At 43.9% G+C, this 22,293-nt stretch overlaps 1 long non-coding RNA gene across 1 annotated transcript; it reads left to right on the top strand.

The window, feature by feature from the left end:
• Positions 1 to 52: 52 nt before the first annotated feature.
• On the top strand, positions 53 to 22,293 carry LOC129653320 (uncharacterized). Its single transcript, XR_008715064.1, has 3 exons — positions 53 to 1,967; positions 4,696 to 4,798; positions 10,716 to 22,293. It is a non-coding gene; the product is annotated as an uncharacterized LOC129653320 (long non-coding RNA).

The following is a 22,293-nucleotide window of genomic DNA, read 5'->3' as shown; positions in this document are numbered from 1 at the left end:
GGGTGGGGGGGAGTTGGGGGGGGTGGGGAGGGGAATTCTCATTTTCCTCCAAAGTCAGCTTTTCCCAAAGTGTATTCTGAAGAATATTTGTTTGATCAAGTCACACCGTGACAAAAGCATTTCATAGTCAAATGAAACAGGATGCTGAAAGTCATATCCTCTTCTCAGAGATCCACAGGAACGTGTCTGAGAAGTCTTGCGGCCAAGAAATCAAGTTTAGATTTTTTTTTTAATTGGAGTGTAATTGCTTTCAGGAGAAAGGAATGGCTACACACTCCAGTATTCTTGCCTGGAGAATCCCATGGACAGAGGCGAGCCTGGCGGGCTACAGTCCATGGGGTCTCAAAGAGCCAGACACGACTAAGCAAGTCACACATAATTGCTTTACAATATTGTATTAGTTTCTGCTGTACAACAAAATGAATCAGCTATGTACATACATATATCCCCTTCCTCCTGAGCCTTCCTCCCACCCCACCTCCCCATTAATTTAAGATTGTTAAGCTCAGTGTTTAGAAATAGGACCAAAGAACATTTGTGCTTATAACACAAGCGCTGTGGCACATATTTAGAGAAGCACTGCTTTTGAAAACCTTCTTTCTTCAAAGGCAGGAATTTTGTTTTGTTTGTGATGGAAACTTCATGTAGGCATGCAAGAACAAGCTGATAAACACACAGACACACACAGAAACACCCTAGGCTGCCTCCAGCCTCAATCCCCAGATAGGCAGAAGAGGAAGTATCTGAAATGACTGTTTAGGTTCTCTTCCCCTCCAGATGTGAAGCTGGCCTGAGGTAATTGCTGCCTGGGTGGGACACAGGGGCTGCTCTTTTTATGGGGGCGGAGGGGGACTGCTGCTCTTTAATGAGGCAGTTAGGATGGGTGGAGGAGGAGGAAGCTCTGGGAATAGGTGATAGGCAGCCAGGAAAGCGCTGGCCTAGGGAACACCAAGTGGAATTTTCCTCTGGAAATCCTTTTGAACTAAGTGGATTTGATTGTTGCACCCCTGGTTGCCTAGATCCCATGGCTAAGTGATTTTGTCTTCATTTTCCAGTAATGATTAACACTGCTTCAGTTTGGGGACAGTTTATTCAACTGCGGTGATGGAAACAAGGAGAAAGCCCTTCCTCAAACCCCTCGGCAAAATCTGCTTTCCACTTCTGACTGATGGTGGGAAGAAGAAAGACGCTGCGTTTGGAAGGATTGTCAGAATCAAATACTTCTGAAATCTTAAATACTTCTCAGTGTCTGTTTTGTGATTTTTAAAATTTTGTTTACAAAAGCTTTTCTCTTTCCTCCCCCTCTCTCCTTTTGTCTCCTCCCTCCCTTCCTTCCTTCCTTTCAGTGAAAAGAGGAAAGGATAACAAAATATTGCTCATTTGGGAGAGGTAACAATAGAAAGCCAGCAAAAACTGCATCTGGATCCACCTGGCAATGCAGGGGATGTGGGTTCGATCCTTGGCTGGAGATCTAAGATCCCTTATGCCACGGAGCACCGGAACCTGCACGCTGCAACCATGGAGACTGCATGCCACAACTAGAGAGTCTGTGCGCAGCAGTGAGTATCTCGAGTGCTGCAACTAAGATCTGACACAGCCAAACAAATAAATAATTAAAAAGAGAGAAGAATCTGCACCTGGGAGTAAGGGGAGAGCTTCTCCTTCCATGACAGAGTGGAAGCCTAGAATGTCAAAATAAGGAGGAACCTCAGGGATTGTCCTGACTCATCTTCTCAAAGAAGATAGACCCAAAGGTTGATCTCTTGCACAGGACTCTTCATCACAGCACTGCTGCTTTCTCTGCTCCAGGCTGGAAGCAGGCTGGGCAGAGCTTGTTAGGCAATGTCATGAGTTTTGCTGCAGCTCTCTCTGAAGCAGGGGTGATGTGACATGTTTGAACCTCTGAGCTAGTGCATCCTCTGGATCGTGCTGAGACTTGGTCAGCTTGGGCGGACAGGGTGGTTGAGGTAAGGAAGAGATGTGTTGTTGTTGTTGCTGTTGTTTAGTTGCTCAATCGTGTCTGACTTTCGTGACCCCACAGTCTGTAGCCCAACAGGCTCTTCTGTCCATGGGATTTCCCAGGCAAGAATACTGGAGTGGGTTGCCATTTCCTTCTCCAGGGGATCTTCCCAGCCCAGGGATCAAATTCACGTCTCCTGCACTGGCAGGTAGGTTCTTTACCACTGAGCCACCAGGGAAGCCAAGGCTGAGATAACCAGCCTGCAAAGAAAGGCTCCTTATCCTAAAAACTAAGGATATTGAAAACATGCTTGATGCATTTCTAAGCACTCAGCCAAAGTAAGTTTGCCAAAATCACAATGTTTAAGGCTTCTATGATGGAGTAAGAGGGACACAGAGCAAGGTGTGGAATACCCAGGCTCAGGGAAACCCACCAGAACTCTTACATCATCTGAAACCCCTGTGTAACCCCATCTTTAATGAGGTGATGGCTGAGCTTAAATGCTGGGCCTCTCAGCCATGCTGTGAAAAGTAGTCTCCTACAAAGGATGATCACCATGTAATTTGAGCTCTCTAGCTAAAACAAACCCTACCTAGCTGAATCCTCCTTCAAGGGGGATTCTTCCTGTTCAGTTTCATGTCATTCAGTGCTATGGTACAGAACATGGCAGTGTTTGTTCTAGATACTTTATCCCTTATTTTTGTGACAGACGGATATTCTGTTATGTGAACTTTTTTATGGTTGGCAGTAGTATCAAGTATCAGTTATTTGTTAACCACAGTCCTAAAGTTAATATGCAATGACAGAAATTGTTAATTATACCTGTGACTACGGTCATAAAAATGATTTTTAAGGCAGAATATAGAGATTAAGTGATGAAGAGGCAGGGATGATAAGAGCAAGGAAAGGGGAAGAGACAGTTTTGCAGGTGACAGAGGGTGGTGGTGGGGGTCTCTAAAAATCTTGGCCAAGACCTAATCTAATCATGAATGTTGTTTTCTCTGAATCTGAAGTAATAATGTGATGTATGAGCAAGAACTAAAAAGCATGGGAAAAGTGCATTTCAAAGAGTAGGGGTATTAGTATGAGGTTTACAGCCTCAAAATGAATTCCTATGATGGAACTGACTCACACTGGATACAACACGACTTGACATGCTCCTCAGTTACAGCCACAAAGAAGGGGCCATCAGGAAAGGAAGCTAAGATTGCTAAGGACATACAGGCCACCAAATGCTAGGGCTGGGAGGACTCCGGAGGTCATCTAGTCCCTTCTTCTGCCTTACAGTTCTCAGACAATGAGTCAGCTGGTGGAAGGCGGGCAAGAGTGGGGAAACTCCTGTCTCTGATTTTGTCCTAAATATCTCAGAAATGAGAATGATGTCTTGGCCACCACGATGCTATCGATCTATTCTAGTATTTAAAGGAACATAGTGCATGGATAAGAGGGACTCATATTATTGAGGGCACATAATGTTGTATCTGGCACCATGCTGAGGATATGCAATGCATCCTACCCCATTCAGCACTCACACCAGCCCTAATAAGGCAGGTACTTTGTTATACAGATCAAGAGGTCAAACCATAGACAGAGTGAATAACTTACTCTAGATCTAGCAAGTGGCCGAGCTAGAGCCCAGAACCAAGTTTGCCTAATTTTACCCTTCAAACTCTTAACAGTCCTATTCGACTCCCCATTGGCAAGGAAGTCTCACTGCTATGAAATGATTCTCTTTATATGCTGAAAAATTGGTTTTGATTGATGGGTCAAAAGACACTTCCCTTACAAGTAATAAGAAGTTCATTATTAGGGTTGCCAGATTTAGCAAATAAAAACATAGAATGATACATTTGAATTTCTGATAGAGAATTTTTTAGTTTACATATTTTTAGTATAAGTGTGTCCCAAATATTACAATGGAACAGACTTCACACTAAAAGACTATTCTTTGTTTATTTGAAATTCAAATTTACTGGGCATCCTGTGTCTTATCTGGCCTCCATGTTCATAATGAACGAGAAAGTTGGTGAGTTTAGTCTCTCTGCGGGCCACTTCATGCTGCTCTCTTCCATGGCTGACCCCCTTCTACTGGGAATCTTTTCATCCAAGGCTTCTATAAAGCCCTTCAGTCCTATAGTCTCTTGGTATCTATGTTTTTGTTGTTGTTTAATTGCTAAGTAGGGTCCGACTCTTTTGTGACCCCATGGACTGCAGCCCACCAGGCTCCTCTGTTCATGGGATTCTCCAGGCAAGAATACTGGAGTGGGTTGCCATGCCCTCCTCCGGGGATCTTCCCAACCCAGGGATCAAATCTGTGTCTCCTACGTTGGGAGGTAGATTCTTTACCACTGAACCACCAGGAAAGCCCTGTCTATGTATATCATAGACTAATTTATTAATTTTTAAATGTTTTTATTAGTAAATGGTTACAGAAGAATATATGTAACCATTCTACTTAACAATCACTGAGTCAATGGTTATAAGGCCTGTTCAGTATTTTAAGATATGGCCAATTGTTTTCCAACATGGTGGTATAACAATTACTCTTCCACACTGGTACACTAGTTCCCTGGATTTAGTAACCTCACTGCACATGGGATATTGTCAAACTTTTTAACTTTTGCCTTTGTAGTGGGTGTAAAGTGCCCTCTCACTGTGATTTCCATTTCCCTGATTTCTAATGAGGTTGAGCATCTTTTTACAAATTCATTGTCTCCTCCTCTTCTTCTTTTCAGAGTTTTGCACTCCAACTATGTGCTGGGGTCTAAAAGTCCATTGTTTTATGGAAGAGACTTGGAGATAGGAACTCAGGGGAAGATCAAACAGAGAAGACTCCAGGTACGGAGTGCACATTGGCCCTCTGTGAGCAGAACGAGGGGACTGTGCTTTGCACACGGCACTACCTACAGGCCTGGAAACACTGCTGTTGCTCCACCAGCACTTAGCTCCTCCCCACTGGTAGCCCAGTGTTGGAGAAAGTATTTCCAAGCCACACAGACCTGTTTCCTAGCTATGTGACAGAGAGTTGCTTTCTTCCTCTGAGTCTCAGTTTTCTTATCTATAAAAACATGCCTTGCAGGGTTATTCCAGGGTTAAATAAGACAGGAAGTGGAAAGGACCACCAGGTAGGGCCTCAACCCATGATGCCTTCTACCAGGCTTCTTTAAGAACCAACAAGAAGAAATACATCTCAAGACAACCAATATCCTGTTCCAAAGAATTAGAACAGATTACCAGGAATTTTGTACTTAAGATCTTATTTGTAGCAAAAGTAAGCCTAGGGTTCTTCTTAGAATCAAGAGATTGAGTGGATTTTGGAGACAATCTGACCTGATGACTCCTTTCCATGCATTACTGGGAGTAGATCATTGGAGAGCTGAGTGTCGGCCATTATTCCCAGGCGCCTTCAGAGGGAGATTCCACCCGGGTGCCCGACTCAGTGTCCCGCAGTCTCTATAGTTCAGAGTTCTTCCCAATGTCTTACTTAAAACCTCTCCTGCTTCAGCATAAATTGTTCTGTCTTCTCAGAGTGAGGGAGCCCTGCCATGAGACAGATGGCTTGAACTACAAAGCAAGTCTGCTAGCTGCTTCACTGGCCTGACTCACAAGTTACTATTATGGAATGAGCTTCCCTGGTAGCTTAGTGGTGAAGAACCCGCCTGCCAATGAGAGAGACACAGGTTCGATCCCTGGGTCAAGAAGATTCTCTGGGGAAGGAAATGGCAACCCTCTCCAGTATTCTTGCCTGGGAAATCCCATGGACAGAGTAGCCTGGTGGACTACAGTCCATGGGGTGGCAGAGAGTCAGACATGACTTAGTGACTTTGCACGATCCCATATTATGGAATGTTGGGCCTAGGCTGCACCACTTAATTCACATGAGAAAACGAAGGCCCAGAGAGATCTGTCTGCCTGGATATGATACTACAGCTAGTAAGGGGCAAGAGCTGGGTTTCAACTCCAGTTTTCAGAGTCAAAAATTCAGGATTATTTTGTTCCCCATCACCGAGGGTCTGTTTTTATTGAGTGTATGTCCAGAGGTGACCCAGAATCCTTGGGCCATCTGAGGACCAAGTTCAGACATTGTACTCCAGGAGTCAGGAGACCCCAGTCCCAATCCTGGTCCTCTTCAGAACTGCTCCTCTGGAGAATGTAGTGACAAAAGAGCTTTTGTTTATGTGATCATTTGGAGGCTAGAATTCTGCACTGGTAGATATATATATACATATATATATATATATGTATGTATATATATATATATATGCCATGCCAAGTCACTCCATTCACGTCCGACTCTTTGCGACCGCAGGAACTGTAGCCCACCAAGCTCCTCTGTCCATGAGATTCTCCAATCAAGATACTGGAGTGGATTGCCATGCCCTCCTCCAGAGGATCTTACCGACTCAAGGATCAAACCCTAGTCTCTTATGTCTCCCACTGGCAGGTGGGTTCTTTACCATTAGAGCCACCTGGGAAGCATCCCCCCCCCCCCATATATATACAATTTTTTAAATGGAGAGTTATTGTAACTTTCATCCAACTTTAAAAAAGGAGTCCAGGACCTTAAAAAAAGCCAAGTAATGCATTCATTTATCACTCATTCAGCAAATGTTTTTCAAGTGCCTACTGTGTGTGAGATACCCTACTAGGCCCAGAGAATATAGTAGAAGTGCAATAGACGTGAACCCCACCTCACGGCACCTGCATTCTAGTGAGAGGGGCAAATGATAAATAATAAGCAAATAATAACATGAAATACCATCAGATAGGTTCAGAACTACTGGTCCAGCTAGACTTTGCCTTCCTCTCTGGACTCAAATATGCAGTTTTCCTCTGCTAAGAAAGCCAAACCCCAGTGGAAACGGACTCAGTTTAACTTCTCAGTTGCAATTTGAAAGGATGTAGCAAAGTCCCTCGGAGAAGGCAATGGCACCCTACTCCAGTACTCTTGCCTGGAGAATCCCATGGATGGAGGGCCTGGTAGGCTACAGTCCCTGGGGTCGCTAAGAGTCGGACACGACTGAGCGAATTCACTTTTACTTTTCACTTCATGCATTGGAGAAGGAAATGGCAACCCACTCCAGTGTTCTTGCCTGGAGAATCCCAGGGACGGGGGAGCCTGGTGGGCTGCCATCTATGGGGTTGCACAGAGTTGGACATGACTGAAGCGACTTAGCAGCAGCAGCAGTAGCAGTAAAGTCCCTAAGTCTCCTGACCCTGTTCCATGTAAACAGGGTTGTCTTGTGCAGTCAGGCTGATTAGATTAACCCTTCATTCCTCTCTGCCCCCCAGGCAGGCAGCATATTTCCAGATCTCTAGAAATGAAAGGCAAGTCTGTTTGGCCAGGATCAGCAATGCACTTTCCCCTTGCAGAATCTCCCTGCTGATTACAACTGCTGCTTGTGCAACACCAAATGATCTGAAAGCCCCAGAAAGACAAACCACCAAGAAGCATGGGTGAATGTTTAAAATTTGTGGATTCTCATAATAAGGATATTGTTCAGAATTTTTATCTCAGATCAGCTTTTTGTGCAGCTGCTGAGTGGGTTTTGCATATGTGCACCTCCACAGTTTAATAACGCAAGTGAGCTGGACTTCCGTGGTGGACCAGCGGTTAAGACTTTGGGTTTCCGCTGCAGGTGGCATGGGTGCTATCCTGGTTGGGGAAATTCCTCATGCTGTGCAGTGCAGCCAAAAAGAAAAAAAAAAATGCAAGTGTGTCGATTCCCACCCCACCCCCACCCCCTGCCCCGCCTCCATTTCCAATCCACAACAAACTCAGAATTGTTGCTATTTTTGATTTGGTGTTTCCCTAAATTCAACTTTGGGGGGTGGCAGTAGCAAGAAGGAACGACCTGTTGAAAGTGACATAACTCAATGGCAAAGCTGCAGTCTGACTCTAGGACACCTGATTTCTGGGTTTCTGCTCTCCAGGCACTAGATTAGATCCAAAGGCCTTGCTGAGATTACACATGCATGCGCACACAATTATTATCGGAATGCTGTGCGGCTCTGTTGATTAGAATGTTTAGTCCTTACTAATTCTAGGGACAGCGTCACACCACCAACTGAAAGGCCAGTTCTGGTTTAAAGAAAAACAGACTCTGTCAATGAAACTGAAGTGCGTGGTTGTTACAGTTTGAAAACACAAGTAAATGAAAATTTAAAAAGAGGTTGGGGAAGGTCATGGATATCCATCACTTGGAGGGTGAATAAGAAAAGATTAATGACGATGTACAATTCAAGTTACCAGGTCAGGATGCGAAATCCTGCTGGTTGTCCAAAAAGGGTGAGAATTGGTTCGAACTCCATTGATGGCTTCTCTCTTCCTTTAGCTTTCTTCCCATCTCCATCCTCCACTCCATGTCTCCCTGCCATCCATTCATATCTTGGATCTGGTGGGGAAGTGACAGTCTCTCTGGGGATGGGCTTCAAGTCATGGTATTACTAGCCTTGGAAATCACTCTCCTTAATCCTCTAGTGAAAGCATGAGAGAGTGTCAGAAAAGAAAATAGACCTGAACTAGAGAGAAAGTCAGGCTTCCTGCCCAAGGAGCTACTGGTTATTTCTGGAGAACCAGGCCTAGGATTTATGCCCATTGCTAAGAAGGTGTCATGGAGCAGACTGAAATAATCATGTATTGTGTCCTCCCATCTCTTAAATCCATGAAGGACTGGTTCTTGGACTGGGGTGTGGGTGTGTATGTGTCTGTGTATGTCTGTGTGTACGTGTGTGTGTGTGTGTGCGTGTGTGTGTGCGTGTGCGTGTGTGTGGTGGGATGGGGTGGGGAGGCGGGGAGAGCCTGAAAGGTTTGTGTGTGTGTGGACTATGGGGTGGTGGAGGGGGAGGCTGAAAGATAAACTGAACAGGACTCTCTTTTTCATTGCTATTGTGACTCAGCCAATTCCAGGATTTAAGGTCAGGTCATTATCCATTATGCCTCCAATTCATTTCTCCCGGGAAATGCCATCTGTTGGGGGTACTTATTTCTGGGCAGCACAAATGCTACGAGTTTGGTTTTGGTGTAGCTGCTGCTTAGCATGCCTCCTGCTAGTCTTGTCCCAGGTGGCAGGGAACAAGGGTAGGGCTAAGGCATTTGCCGTCATCCAGTTCACCCTCTTTGTGCATGTTCTGCCTATTTTCTCAGCTTTCTGTAAACATCCCTCATCCCCTTGACCCCACACATACACAGCAACACCCTCCCTTAGTTTTCAAGCCACAACACGATTTCAACGCTTCTGTGCTTCTGTGAATTCCGTATCAAGTGCACTAAGGCTCAACTTTGCCTGGAGTAAATAAGGAAGTGCTGTTAGGAAATTCTTTCCTTAGGATTTTACTTATGCCTGAAGCTAGACCAGCACCTTTTGTTATTACAGCTTTTCCGCACAGCAGTGCCCATAGGCTTGCCTTTCTGACTCCCTATTGTGAATGCATTGTTGGTTGACATTCACCCCTAGAAGAAATCTCTACCTTTTCTCCAGTTGGTAGGCTAAATTCACATGCCAGTTTAGGCTGGTTCACCTGTTCAGTACTAAGTGACCTGAATGGGGCTGCCTTCTCAGCACCTCACTGATCCCAGTGCATAGACACAGTCCACTCAAGAAGGCAGTCCTGACATGGGAACTTGGGAATTCCTGGAAGATTTCGGGAGTGATGAGCACAGTTCTACAGAGAAGCAGGATGCATGTGCTGGCTTGAAACTCTGGAGACAAGTTCCTGTTCAACACCCAGGAAAGCTGGTTTTCTGGCTGAAGTCTTATAGTTAGGAAATTCTGGGGATGTGGGTTACAGAGGGCGGAGCTAGGGATGTGAAGGGGAAGGAAGTCATGTGCTCCAGACAGTCAAAGGAGACATTCTTGATTTTTCTTTCCTTCTCACCGCTCATAACCAGTCTATTAGCAGCTCAGGCAGTCCCACCTTCAAAGTTTGTCCTGAAGTCACTTCTCTCTGTTAACCCTCACGGCCATCACCCTAACTGAGCCTCTGCTGTCTCTCACTGAGTCAACCAGATTACCTCCTCCAACTAGTTTTTGTGAACCTCTCTTGCTAATTTCTCAACTTTTAAAGAAAATTTTTTAAATTTTTGGCCGCACCGGGTAGCATGTGGGATCTTAGTTCCCTGACCAGAGACTGAATCTGTGCCCCCTGCATTGGAAGCGCAGAGTCTTAACCACTGGAGAGCCTGGGAAGTCCACTCTCGCTAATTTCTAATTAATTCTCTATGTGCATTGCAGGCGGGTTTTTTTTACTCACTGAGTCACCATGGCTGCTGCTAAGTCATGTAAGTCGTGTCCGACTCTGTGTGACCCTGGACTGTAGCCTGTGAGGCTTCTCTGTCCATGGGATTCTTCAGGCAAGAATACTGGAGTGGATTGCTGTGCCCTCCTCCAGGGGATCTTTCTGACCCAGGGACTGAACCTGCGTCTCTTACATCTCCTGTATTGGCAGGCAGGTTCTTTACCACTAGTGCCACCTATACTAGGTTAAATAACATGTTTATAGAAATAACATCTTATAAACATTAACATAGCTATTTTTTTAAAATCTTTTTAAGGTGGCTACTAAAATTTTTTTCATAGCATTCATGACTCACATTATATTTCTATTGGCCAGGACTAATTTGGATCACCAAAACACTCCTCAGTGTGCATTAAATTCTTGTTTACTGATGGTTGTTTATTTGCTTCTAATCTGTCTTTGAAGTTTACCAAAGATAAGTCAAATGTTTTTCGTTTCCTCGTTCCATCTGTTTCAGATTAGGAGAAAGCCAAAACAAAGCTCAACACCAACACCACCACCATCAACAGAAGAAATCTCCTGAGCCATGCAGGCCCCAGCAGCAAGCCAAGGAAGGCAAACTGGGATTGGGGGGCCAGAGGGTAACCCAGGATGGTGGCTAGATGGGGTGAGTGGCTTCAGCAGCCAGAGGTCTTCCCTTAGGCCTAGGAGGTGATACAAGCAATTCTCCCAGGATCACCTTGATGAAGCAATAAATAAAGGTAACAAGGCGGAAGGTCACTGAAACCTGGTCTCAGCCAGTCCCGGGACACTCTTTCCTACCATGTAAGCCAAGGGGCTGGCAGAGAAGTCTCCTCATTCATTCAGTTCAGTTCAGTCACTCAGTTGTGTCCACCTCTTTGCAACCTCACGGACTGTAGCACACCAGGCTTTCCTGTCTTTCACCATCTACCAGTTTGCTCAGGCTCATGGCCATCGAGTTGGTGATGCCATCCAACCATGTCATCCTCTGTCATCCCCCTTTCCTCCTGACTTCTATCTTTCCACAGCATTAGATCTTTCCCACTGAGTCAGTTCTTCGCATCAGATGGCCGAAGTATTGGAGCTTCAGCTTCAGCCTCAGTCCTTCCAATGAATATTCAGGACTGGTTTCCTTTAGGATTGACTGGTTTGATCTCCTTGCAGCCCAAGGGACTCTCAAGAGTCTTCTCCAACACCACAATTCAAAAACATTGATTCTTCAGTGCTCAGCTTTCTTTATAGTCCAACTGTCACATCCATACGTAACTATTGAAAAAACCATAGACTTGACTAGATGGACCTTTATTGCAAAGTAATGTCTCTGCCTTTTAATATGCTGTCTAGGTTGGCCATAGCTTTTTTTCCAAGGAGCAAGCGTCTTTTAATTTCATGTCTGAGTCACCATCTGCAGTGATTTTGGAGCCCAAGAAAATAAAGTCTGTCACTGTTTCCATTGTTTCCCCATCTATTTGCCATGAAGTGAAGGGACCAGATGCCATGATCTTAGTTTTTTGAATGTTGAGTTTTAAGTCATCTTTTTTACTCTCCTCTTTCACTTTCATAAAGAGGTTCTTTAGTTCTTCTTCACTTTCTGCCATAAGGGTGGTATCATCTGCATATCTGAGGTTATTGATATTTCTCCCGGCAATCTTGATTCCAGCTTGTGCTTCATCCAGCCCAGCATTTTGCATGATGTACTCTGCATAAAAGTTCATTGGCCCAGCTCAAAAATATATCCTTCTGCTTGTATGGTGGGGGGAGTTGCAGAATTTAGAGAGTCACAGTGGCATGGCGGAAAGGAAATAACTATAGGGATAGCAAAAGCCCTAGTGATTTTTTCCAGCTCTCCTTTCAAGGGCTTCTGGAGACAAAAGGGATTAAAATTTCAAGCTAGGGAGGAGTAAAAACTCTTAGCTAACTGATTGGCTAGATTTATCTGATTAATCCTGGGGCATCTGTGTCACAATTCAATGCAACAACATTTACTGAAGTATGGAAAGCTAAAAAAGCTTTGAAGTCAGCAGCCAAGGGAACGGGTGGGAGAAGGTGGGAAAGGATGAGATAGGGCCAGGAACTGCCTTGTTTTGGGAAGAAAAAAAGCTGAAAAAGGCCCCAGGCAAGGTGGAGTTAGACTAAAACAACTTTGTCTTTACTTTCTTTCAATTCCAGTTATTCATTCACTCCACAAATATTGAGTGCCTACTGTGTGTTAGGCCTTTGCCAGCACTATGATAGGACTTCTGGAGTTGTTGACTATTCTTGAAGAAATCACAAATACTACCTTAAGACCTTTAAGCAGGTAATAAAATGCTTTTTAGTTGCTCGGTCATGTCCAACTCTTTGCAACCCCGTGAACAGCAGCACGCCAGGCCTCCCTGTCCATCACCAGCTCCCGGAGTCCACCCAAACCCATGTCCATTGAGTCGGTGATGCCATCCAACCATCTCATCCTCTGTCGTCCCCTTCTTCTCCTGCCCTCAATCTTTCCCAACATCAGGGTCTTTTCAAATGAGCCAGATCTTGGCATCAGGTGGTCAAAGTATTGGAGTTTTAGCTTCAGCATCAGTCCTACCAATGAATATTCAGGACTGATTTCCTTTAGGATGGACTGGTTGGATCTCTTTGCAGTCCAAGGGACTCTCAAGAGTCTTCTCCAACACCACAGTTCAAAAGCATCAATTCTTCTGTGTTCAGCTTTCTTTATAGTCCAACTCTCACATCCATACATGAACACAGGAAAAACCATAGCCTTGCCTAGATGGACCTTTGTGGACAAAGTAATGTCTCTGCTTTTCAATATGCTGTCTAGGTTGGTCATAACTTTCCTTCCAAGGAGTAAGCGTCTTTTAATTTTATGGCTACAATCACCATCTGCAGTGATTTTGGAGCCCAGAAAAATAAAGTCAGCCACTGTTTCCACTGTTTCCCCATCTATTTGCCACTGCCTTTGCTGACACACAAACCCTCCCTGGTGAGGGTTCTGCCCACTTCCTTTAGCTCTGTTTCCACCTGTGACTCAGCCACACCGCAAGTCTGCTGTCCCATACTTCTGTATCTTCCCAGGTACTGTAACTGTTCCTGAATGCTTTTCCCTCGCCTACCTTCCTAACCCTACACTACCCTTCAGGATGGTGCACATATCATTCCTTCTTTGAGGCCTTGCCTGACCCCCCCAGCTGGTTTAACTCTCCTCTTTTGTGTTCCCAGTGCACTTTACAATGCGTGCATTTGTTATTACTGCCTCCTAATTGTGTTAGATCCAACTCCTAGCCTGGCTTCTTCCTAACCACTTACTTGACCTTATGCAAGTTATTTAATGCTTGGATACCTCAGTTTACTCATCTATAAAAGGGAATGAAAAATGACATTTCTCATAAATGTGCTCTGATGGTTTAAGATATTTAAAACATGAAAATGTATTATAACATATGTTAAATATATTATACATCAGAGTATTTGATTTATGTTAAATATATGATTTGGAGAAGGAAATGGCAATCCACTCTAGTATTCTTGCCTGGAGAATCTCATGGACAGAAGAGCCTGGTGGGCTACAGTCCACAGGGTCGCAAGAGTCGGACACGACTTAGCGACTAAACCACCACCACCAAATATATGATTATATATATCAAAACATATATTAAAATTCTTTGTATAGTGTAAGCACTAAATAAATGTCACTGTTATTCTAGCTGTTATTATTGTTCATCCATACTAGACTATAAGTGACTTGAGGGCAAAGATGTGTTTAATATCTAGTATACAGCTTAGCATCTGGTAGGTGTTCAGGGGATATTTGGGTTTTGTATCTTTCTCCTGTTTTCAGTGTTGCATCTGTCTCTTCAGGTTCTCAATTCAATATATTTTTTTTAATTGAGTAAGATGAGAAGAAAAAGGAGGAAAAAGATATTTGCATTTATTTATAGAGATTTCCTAACTCTGGCTGTAGTCCAGCCCCAAGGGACTGCAGAGATGTTACTTCTGTAGATAAGAGAACTTTGGCGCCTACCCTAGTCTTTCTCCCCATCCACCTCCCTCCTTGCAGAGATGCTTTACTGCTTTTACTGACTTCTCTGCCCATTCCTGGCACTCTGAAGATTTTCAAAGAATGTGGTGATAGTGGTGGTGGTATGGGGAGAAAGGGAGTTTGTATGCAGTTTGGGGAAAACAATACCAGGAGAGATGAAAAAGGTGAGATTGTACACGTTTCTTAAAGGCCCAAAGGCTTGGAGTGCTTTATCTGAACTTGAGCTTTTTCTAAATCTGATCCTGTAAGGCAGAGGATCATTCTTTTCCATGTTTTTGTTGAGCATCTTTAAGTCCTGAAAATAGGGAGATCATTCACCAGATAAGGGCTCAGGGTAGGCAGGGAACTGGACCAGATGAAGTAATCATTGTGATCAGATTTTTAAAACCAATATAATAGTATAAACTATGGCACAAAAGAATTCTTTACATTCTGATGTGATTTTTTTATGTAAAAGATCGTGAAAAGATATAAAATAATGAGACTGCACTGAATGAACAGCCTTTATTAAACACCATAATTAAACAAAAGAAAAAGTACAGTCAAAAATATTTTAATGTTTGTAACATTTCACAATTGTTGTTCAGTTGCTCAGTCATGTCCGACTCTTTGCGACCCCATGGACTGCAGCACACCAGGCTTCCTTCACCATTTCCTGGAGTTTGCTCAAATTCTTGTCCATTGAGTCGGTGACACCATCCAACCATCTCATCCTCTGTTATCCCCTTCTCCTCCTGCCTTCAGTCTTTCCCAGCATCAGGGTCTTTTCCAATGAGTTGGCTCTTTATATCAGGTGGTCAAAGTATTTGAGCTTCAGCATCAGTCCTTCCAATGAATATTCAGGGTTGATTTCCTGTAGGATTGACTGGTTTGATCTCCTTGCAGTCCAAGGGATTCTCAAGAGTCTTCTTCAGCACCACAGTTCAAAGGCATCAATTCTTCCGCACTCAGCCTTTTTTATTGTCCAACTCTCACATCCATACATGACTCTGGATATTTCACAATAAAGGTTTAATTCATGTCTTTTGCTCACTTTTGCATTGAGGCATGTGTTTTTTTTTCTAACTGATTGCCAAGAGTTCTTTAAGAATTTTGGCTATGATTGAAAATATATTTTCTCATTCACTAACTTGCTTTTCCATGCTTTTAATGATGTCCTTTGATGAACAGAATATTTAAATTTTAAGGGAGTCTGCATTATCATTCTTTTCCTTTAGGGATGATCTTCTATGTTTCCTATTTGAGAAGCCTTTGCCTGTCCCAAGGTCATGACAAATTATATGTCTTATTCTAGAAGTTGTATATAAATGAGAGTGTCCATATGGCTATAAGCATGTGAAAAGATGCTTGAAATCACTATTCACCAGGGAAATACAGTTCTCTGCCCTGATGGATACCTAATATTCTAGGAGGAAAGACTGACCTGAAGCAAGCTTTGGGAGGGAGATGCTAGGAAAGGGACATAGAGTCTGAAGTAGGAAGTCTAACCTAGTCTTGGGGATTGCAAAGAGCTTCATGAAGCACCTTCAGACTCTAGAGAAGCTGGTGCTTGTTGCAACTATGGAGGCTGTGCCCTCTAGAGCCTGCTCACCACAAGAGAAGCCAGCTTGCTGCAACTAGAGAAAGCCTCCATGCAGCAACAAAGACCCCGTGCAGCCAAAATATATTTTAAAAATTAAAAATAAATAAAAGAGAGTCAAAATAGAAAAGGGACAGCTGTCTTCTTTTGGTAAGATCTGTGGGTAAGAAGTAGAGCTGGGACTAAATAGCAGCTGTCCAGGGGCCTAGTCTCTTACTACCCTATATTCTATGCTCTGTTTTTGGTCTCAGACTAAAGTGAAAAGGGGGCCTTGGTTTAGAAGTGAAATTTAAGAGAAGAGCTACCCCTCTTTCCTCCTTTCCTGGAACCATGCCAAAAGCTGGAGAAAAAGGAGGGCTGACAGCTTGCATGGACTCATGGCTGAGTCCTTTACAAGAACCTATCTTTGTAAGGGATGCCCTCACAACAAGACTTTTTAATCCTTTTCATTGATTTTACCTAGAAATATTTTTGAGGCAAAAGCCAAAATCCCTCAAATAATGGGTTTCCACAAGGCCCACCAGGAATTCTGTGAAAGGATAAATGCCACCTAGGAGAGTTATAAAAGTCACTTGGTCCTTTCCCAGAACACAGTGCCCAGGATTAGTAAATTGGAAAGCAGAGAGGTTTTCCAGGACAGAAAATTGTTTTTTGAGACAGAAGAAAAAAGAAGAGTTTTAAAACAATCACTTCTTGAAAGTCCACTGTATACTCCTTGCCCTCATTTCTCCAGATTCACTCTCAGCGCCCCGGAATTTGCCTTCTGTACCTACTACTCTATGGAAACTGCCCCTATCCAGCTCATCAACGACTACCTTTTTTTTTTTTTTTTTTGGCAAACCCAGCAGCTTCTTTTTGGTGCTCATCCAAAACCAAGGATCTGTCCTGAAAAATACCTCTGCTTTTAAAATTACCAAACCTGGGCACTGAGCTACGGAAACAGACAGACTGATGTTCATAACTCTCTGTGGTGACACTTAGTGCTTCACAGAATTCCAAGCGGGTCTTGTGGGAACCCATTATATGAGGATTTTTTGCTCTGTTCCTTTCTGTTCTATTGACCTTCCTCTCCTGCACAAGAGAAACTTTCAGAGTTCTCTTCTCCATGGCTTTGGTGATGTTCTGCATTCCAGGTGCTCCTTTTATTTTCCCATGTCTAATTGGCTTCTCTTGCTTTGCATCCCATTAAACACTGAAAAATTCTTAAAGAGATGGGAATACCAGACCACCTGACCTGCCTCTTGAGAAACCTATATGCATGTCAGGAAGCAACAGTTAGAACGGGACATGGAACAACAGTCTGGTTCCAAATAGGAAAAGGAGTATGTCAAGGGTGTATATTGTCACCCTTCTTATTTAACTTATATGCAGAATACATCATGAGAAAACACTGGGCTGGATGAAGAACAAGCTGGAATCAAGATTGCTGGGAGAAATATCAATAACCTCAGATATGCAGATGACACCACCCTTATGACAGAAAGTGAAGAAGTAACAGGCTCTGGATCAAAGTGAAAGAGGAGAGTGAAAAAGTTGGCTTAAAACTCAACATTCAGAAAACTAAGGTCATGGCATCTGGTCCCATCACTTCATGGCAAACAGATGGGGAAAGAGTAGAAACAGTGACAGACTTTATTTTCTTGGGCTCCAAAATCACTGCAGACAGTGATTGCAGCCATGAAATTAAAAGACGCTTGCTCCTTGGAAGAAAAGTTATGACCAACCTAGACAGCATATTAAAAAGCAGAGACATTACTTTGCCAACAAAGATCCATCTAGTCAAGGCTATGGTTTTTCCAGTAGTCATAGTGCCGAAGAGTTGATACTTTTGAAGTGTGGTGTTGGAGAAGATTCTTGAGAGTCGCTTGGACTGCAAGGAGATCCAACCAATCCATCCTAATGGATTCAGGAAATCAGTCCTGAATATTCACTGAAGGACTGATGCTGAAGTTGAAACTCCAATACTTTGGCCACCTCATGCGAAGAACTGACTCGTTTGAAAAGACCTTGATGCCAGGAAAGATTGAAGGCGGGAGGAGAAAGGGATGACAGAGGATGAGATGGTTGGATGGCATCACCGACTCAATGGACATGGGTTTGAGTAGGCTCCAGGAATTGGCGATGGACAGGGAGGCCTGGTGTGCTGCAGTCCATGGGGTTACACAGTCGGACACAACTGAGCAACTAAACTGAACTGAAACACTAGTACTCTCCAAGGTTCTAACTGTAATTTTTTCTTTCCCTTTCATATTTGCTGAATAATGTCCTCTACCCCTATACATTATAGACTGATGACTTTTTTTCCTTTGGCCACATTGAAAAGCATGTGGGATCTAGTTCCCTAAATCAGGAATCAAATCCATAATCCCTGCATTGGAAGAGTGTGGAGTCTTAATCACTGGACCTCCAGGGAAGTGCCACTGACTATGATTCTTAAACACCTATTTCTAAGCCCCTACATCTTCGGGGCTCTCAGCTTATAGTGTCAGTGATTGCCCACTGGACATTTCTTTGCCTGGATGACCCAAAACTGTGCCATCTTCTACAAGTTAATCATGCCCAAGGATTGACACAACAGACTGGTTCCAAATAGGAACAAGAGTACATTAAGGCTGTATATTGTCACCCTGCTTATTTAACTTATATGCAGAGTACATCATGAGAAACGCTGGGCTGGATGAAGAACAAGCTGGAATCAAGATTGCTGGGAGAAATATCAATAACCTCAGATATGCAGATGACACCACCCTTATGGCAGAAAGTGAAGAGGAACTAAAAAGCCTCTTGATGAAAGTGAAAGAAGAGAGTGAAAAAGTTGGCTTCAAGCTCAACATTCAGAAAACGAAGATCATGGCATCTGGTCCCATCACTTCATGGGAAATAGATGGGGAAACAGTGCAAACAGTGTCAGACTTTATTTTTTTTGGCTCCAAAATCACTGCAGATGGTGACTGCAGCCATGAAATTAAAAGACGCTTACTCCTTGGAAGGAAAGTTATGATCAACTTAGATAGCATATTCAAAAGCAGAGACATTACTTTGTCCACAAAGGTCCATCTAGTCAAGGCTATGGTTTTTCCAGTGTTCATGTATGGATGTGAGAGTTGGACTGTGAAGAAAGCCGAGTGCCAAAGAATTGATGCTTTTGAACTGCGGTGTTGTAGAAGGCTCTTGAGAGTCCCTTGGACTGCAAGGAGATCCAACCAGTCCATTCTAAATGAGACCAGTCCTGGCTGTTCATTGGAAGGACTGATGTTGAAGCTGAAACTCCAATACTTGGGCCACCTCACGCGAAGAGTTGACTCATTGGAAAAGACTCTGATGCTGGGAGGGATTGGGGGTAGGAGGAGAAGGGGACAACAGAAGATGAGATGGCCAGATGGCATGACCAACTCAATGGACATGAGTGTGAGAAAACTCCAGGAGTTGGTGATGGACAGGGAGGCCTGGCATGCTGCGATTCGTGGGGTTGCAAAGAGTTGGACACAACTGAGCGACTGAATTGACTGAACTGAACTGAAGGATTACCTTCAGCCCAAGTAGAACTGCTACTTCTCCAGCATTTTCTGCTTCAGTTAATGGCACTAATATCTGTCTAAGTACCACTCCAGAATCCCTGGATTCATTCTTTAACTGTGTTCTCTCCTTCAGCTAAGAACTCAACATGTCATGAAGTCCTGTTACCTCTATATCCAAGATTTCTCTTCCTGACACACTTCTCTATCACCCAGGACTTGCTTTTAACCCAAGACTTACTCTTTGCCAGCGCATCCCTCTCTGTTGCTATCAATAATCACTTTTAACGCACAAATCTATGAACTTGCACCCCTCGTTTAGGTCTATGAAGTCTCTGAAGGCTACCCATGTAGAATAAAAGTGTCCCTGACTAGGGTACATAGGCTCACCCACACACTAGTGCCAGCTTATTTCCCCTGTGTCACCCCTCTGCTTGAACATGCCCTGGGTACCCTAGCTCTACTTTTGCCCTCACTGTTCTCCTGTACTTTCACGAGGTCACCCTCTCTTCACATCTAACAAACTCTTCTCCGCTCTTCTAAGCTGTCACCCCCCTGTGACTGTTCCTCATGCTCCTTGTCAATATCCCAATAAACTAAGTCATTTACTTTGCTCCCTCAGTACTTTGTACATGCCTCAATTACAGCAGCTTTTGCACTGTTTTAGAACTGTCTGCCTTACTGTTTCTCTCTTCCTCTCTCAGGGATCTTTCTTTAGTCACACTCTAATCCCCAAAGTGCCTGGCATATAACAAGCACTCAATAATGTATACATTTTAAGGCTTTTTCTCTTTTACTTTTGGTTTCTGACTTCTTTCCAGTAAACTGATTAAAGGTATAGACAAAGCCCAACTCATATTTTCCCAGCTGAGCTAAAGCTCACGGACACAGCAGGCCTGAGAAATAGTAATAAGAGTGAAAGATCAAGGGCTGGGAGAACAAAGAACACATTGAATCTTTTTAGTAGGGCTGACTGGGGCTGCACCACCCCCAAGTGCTTGCTCAGAAAATAACAGTAATGCTTTATTGCCAAGTCCTGTCTTACACTCTTCAATGTGTAGGCCAGCTGGTGTCAACAACAACATGGTGAATGAGCCAATGGTGTGTGTGGACTCTGCTGGTGGGCATGTTTATGGTGACAAAGGGCAAAGTATTATCTCTGGTAATAGGTGGGAAGCACGGCTGGAATCGGGCTACTGATCCTAATTCAGAGTTGGCCGTTTTTTTTTGCAAGGGTCAGAAAGTATTATAGTCTCTATAATCTATAGACTATAGTCTCTATAGAGACTATATTATATTATAGTCTCTATAATCCCTATAGACTATAGTCTCTATAGTCTATAGAAAAAGCAGCTATAGAAGATACAGAGCAAATGACTGTGGTTGTGTTCCAGAAGGGGCTTTGTGTTCCAGAAAAAGCTTTACTCATGGGCACTGTAATGTGAGTTTCATATACTTTTCACCTGTTGTAAAATATTCTTCTTCTTGATTTTTTCCAATCATTAAAAAAAAAAAAAAAAACTATCCAGTAGTTGAGAATTCATCATCCAATGCAGGGGACGAGGGTTCAATCCCTGATTGGAGAACTAAGATCCTACATGCCATGGGGCAACTAAGTTGGCTAAGTATTGAAACCCACGCGCTCTAGAGACCGTGCTCTGCAACAAGAGAAGCCATTGCTTGGAAACAAGAAGCCCTTGTGTCGCAACTAGAGATGCCCTTGTGTTGCTAGGAAGACCCAGCACAGTTAAAATTTAAAAATGAAAAAAAAGGAAAAACATTCTTAGCTCTCAGGCCAAACAAAAGTAGGTGTCAGGTTGGATGTGGCCCACAGGCCACGGTTTGCTACCCTTTTTCTGGTGCCAAGTCTATTACTAACTACCCGGAATAGCTTTACTGGGGGCAAAGCCATATGGAGAGTGCTGACCGGATGACACGACCATAGCAGTCTCACCGCGTGCTGGGTTCTGTGCTTCAGTGCAACATGTATGCTCTCATTATTTCTTACAACAACCCCGTGAGGGAGGAACTAGGATCATCCCTGCTTTACAGATGCTCAACCTGGTCACCCAGCTTGCTATGTCAGAATTAGGCTTTTCAAGGTCTGTCTGGTTCTGTGGTGCATGTTCTGACCACTGTGTCAGATTGTCTCCTGTGGCAAACTCTCAGTGTCATGGAAATCATAAGTGATGGCTTATGTTTTTCAAGAACACAGATTTTTTAAATATATATACAAAAAAGAAGTCAGGTTTCCAAAAGAAAAAACTGGGGGCAATGAGGTCTGAAGGACAGATGTGGGCATATCTGGCTGTGGGAAGATTGGCTCCAAATCCCCCAAGACTTAGTGATTTTTCTGAACTTGTTATCCAGTTCTTCCCCCAGAAGTTTGGAGGAATGCAGAAGTCATCTCACTCTCCAGAGGGACCCTCCCATCATTGCCTCCCATGAGTCCCCACTAACCTCCCCAAAACACACACACAGACACACACAGACACACGTGCGTATCTTAGGTGTGCATGTAAAACTACTGTCAAGCAATCTATTTGGCACTGGGATGTAAAGAACATATGTCAGCCTATGGCTGCTGCTTCCAGTGGGCCTTGCCAGGTGAGTGCTAAGGTGGGCCTCGCCCAGCAGTGCCTGCTCTTTCCTGCCCTCTGCTTCCATAGTTTCTCTTTCTTGGACACCCACCCACTGGGAAGCCAACATGGAGGGCTGCTCAAGGGTGGGCCACAGTGACAGCATAATGGGGCGGGGTGGCGTGGAGCTGGGTGCCCTCAGCTGCCCTTGCCACACTTCTGTAAAGTCCACTCGCAGCTTTTCTCCTCTGCACCCAGCCCCACCCACCACTTCCTCCCTGAGCTCACAAGCTACTTCCCTCTGCAAGCACTGGGTGACTGTCACCCCCAGAGCAGGAATTGCAGGCCCCGAAGAGACAAGCTCACGTGGTCAG

This window comes from Bubalus kerabau, chromosome 5 (genome assembly GCF_029407905.1).
Source record: "Bubalus kerabau isolate K-KA32 ecotype Philippines breed swamp buffalo chromosome 5, PCC_UOA_SB_1v2, whole genome shotgun sequence".
Taxonomy (NCBI): Eukaryota; Metazoa; Chordata; class Mammalia; order Artiodactyla; family Bovidae; genus Bubalus; species Bubalus kerabau.
This window is presented reverse-complemented; position numbering and strand designations above follow the sequence as displayed.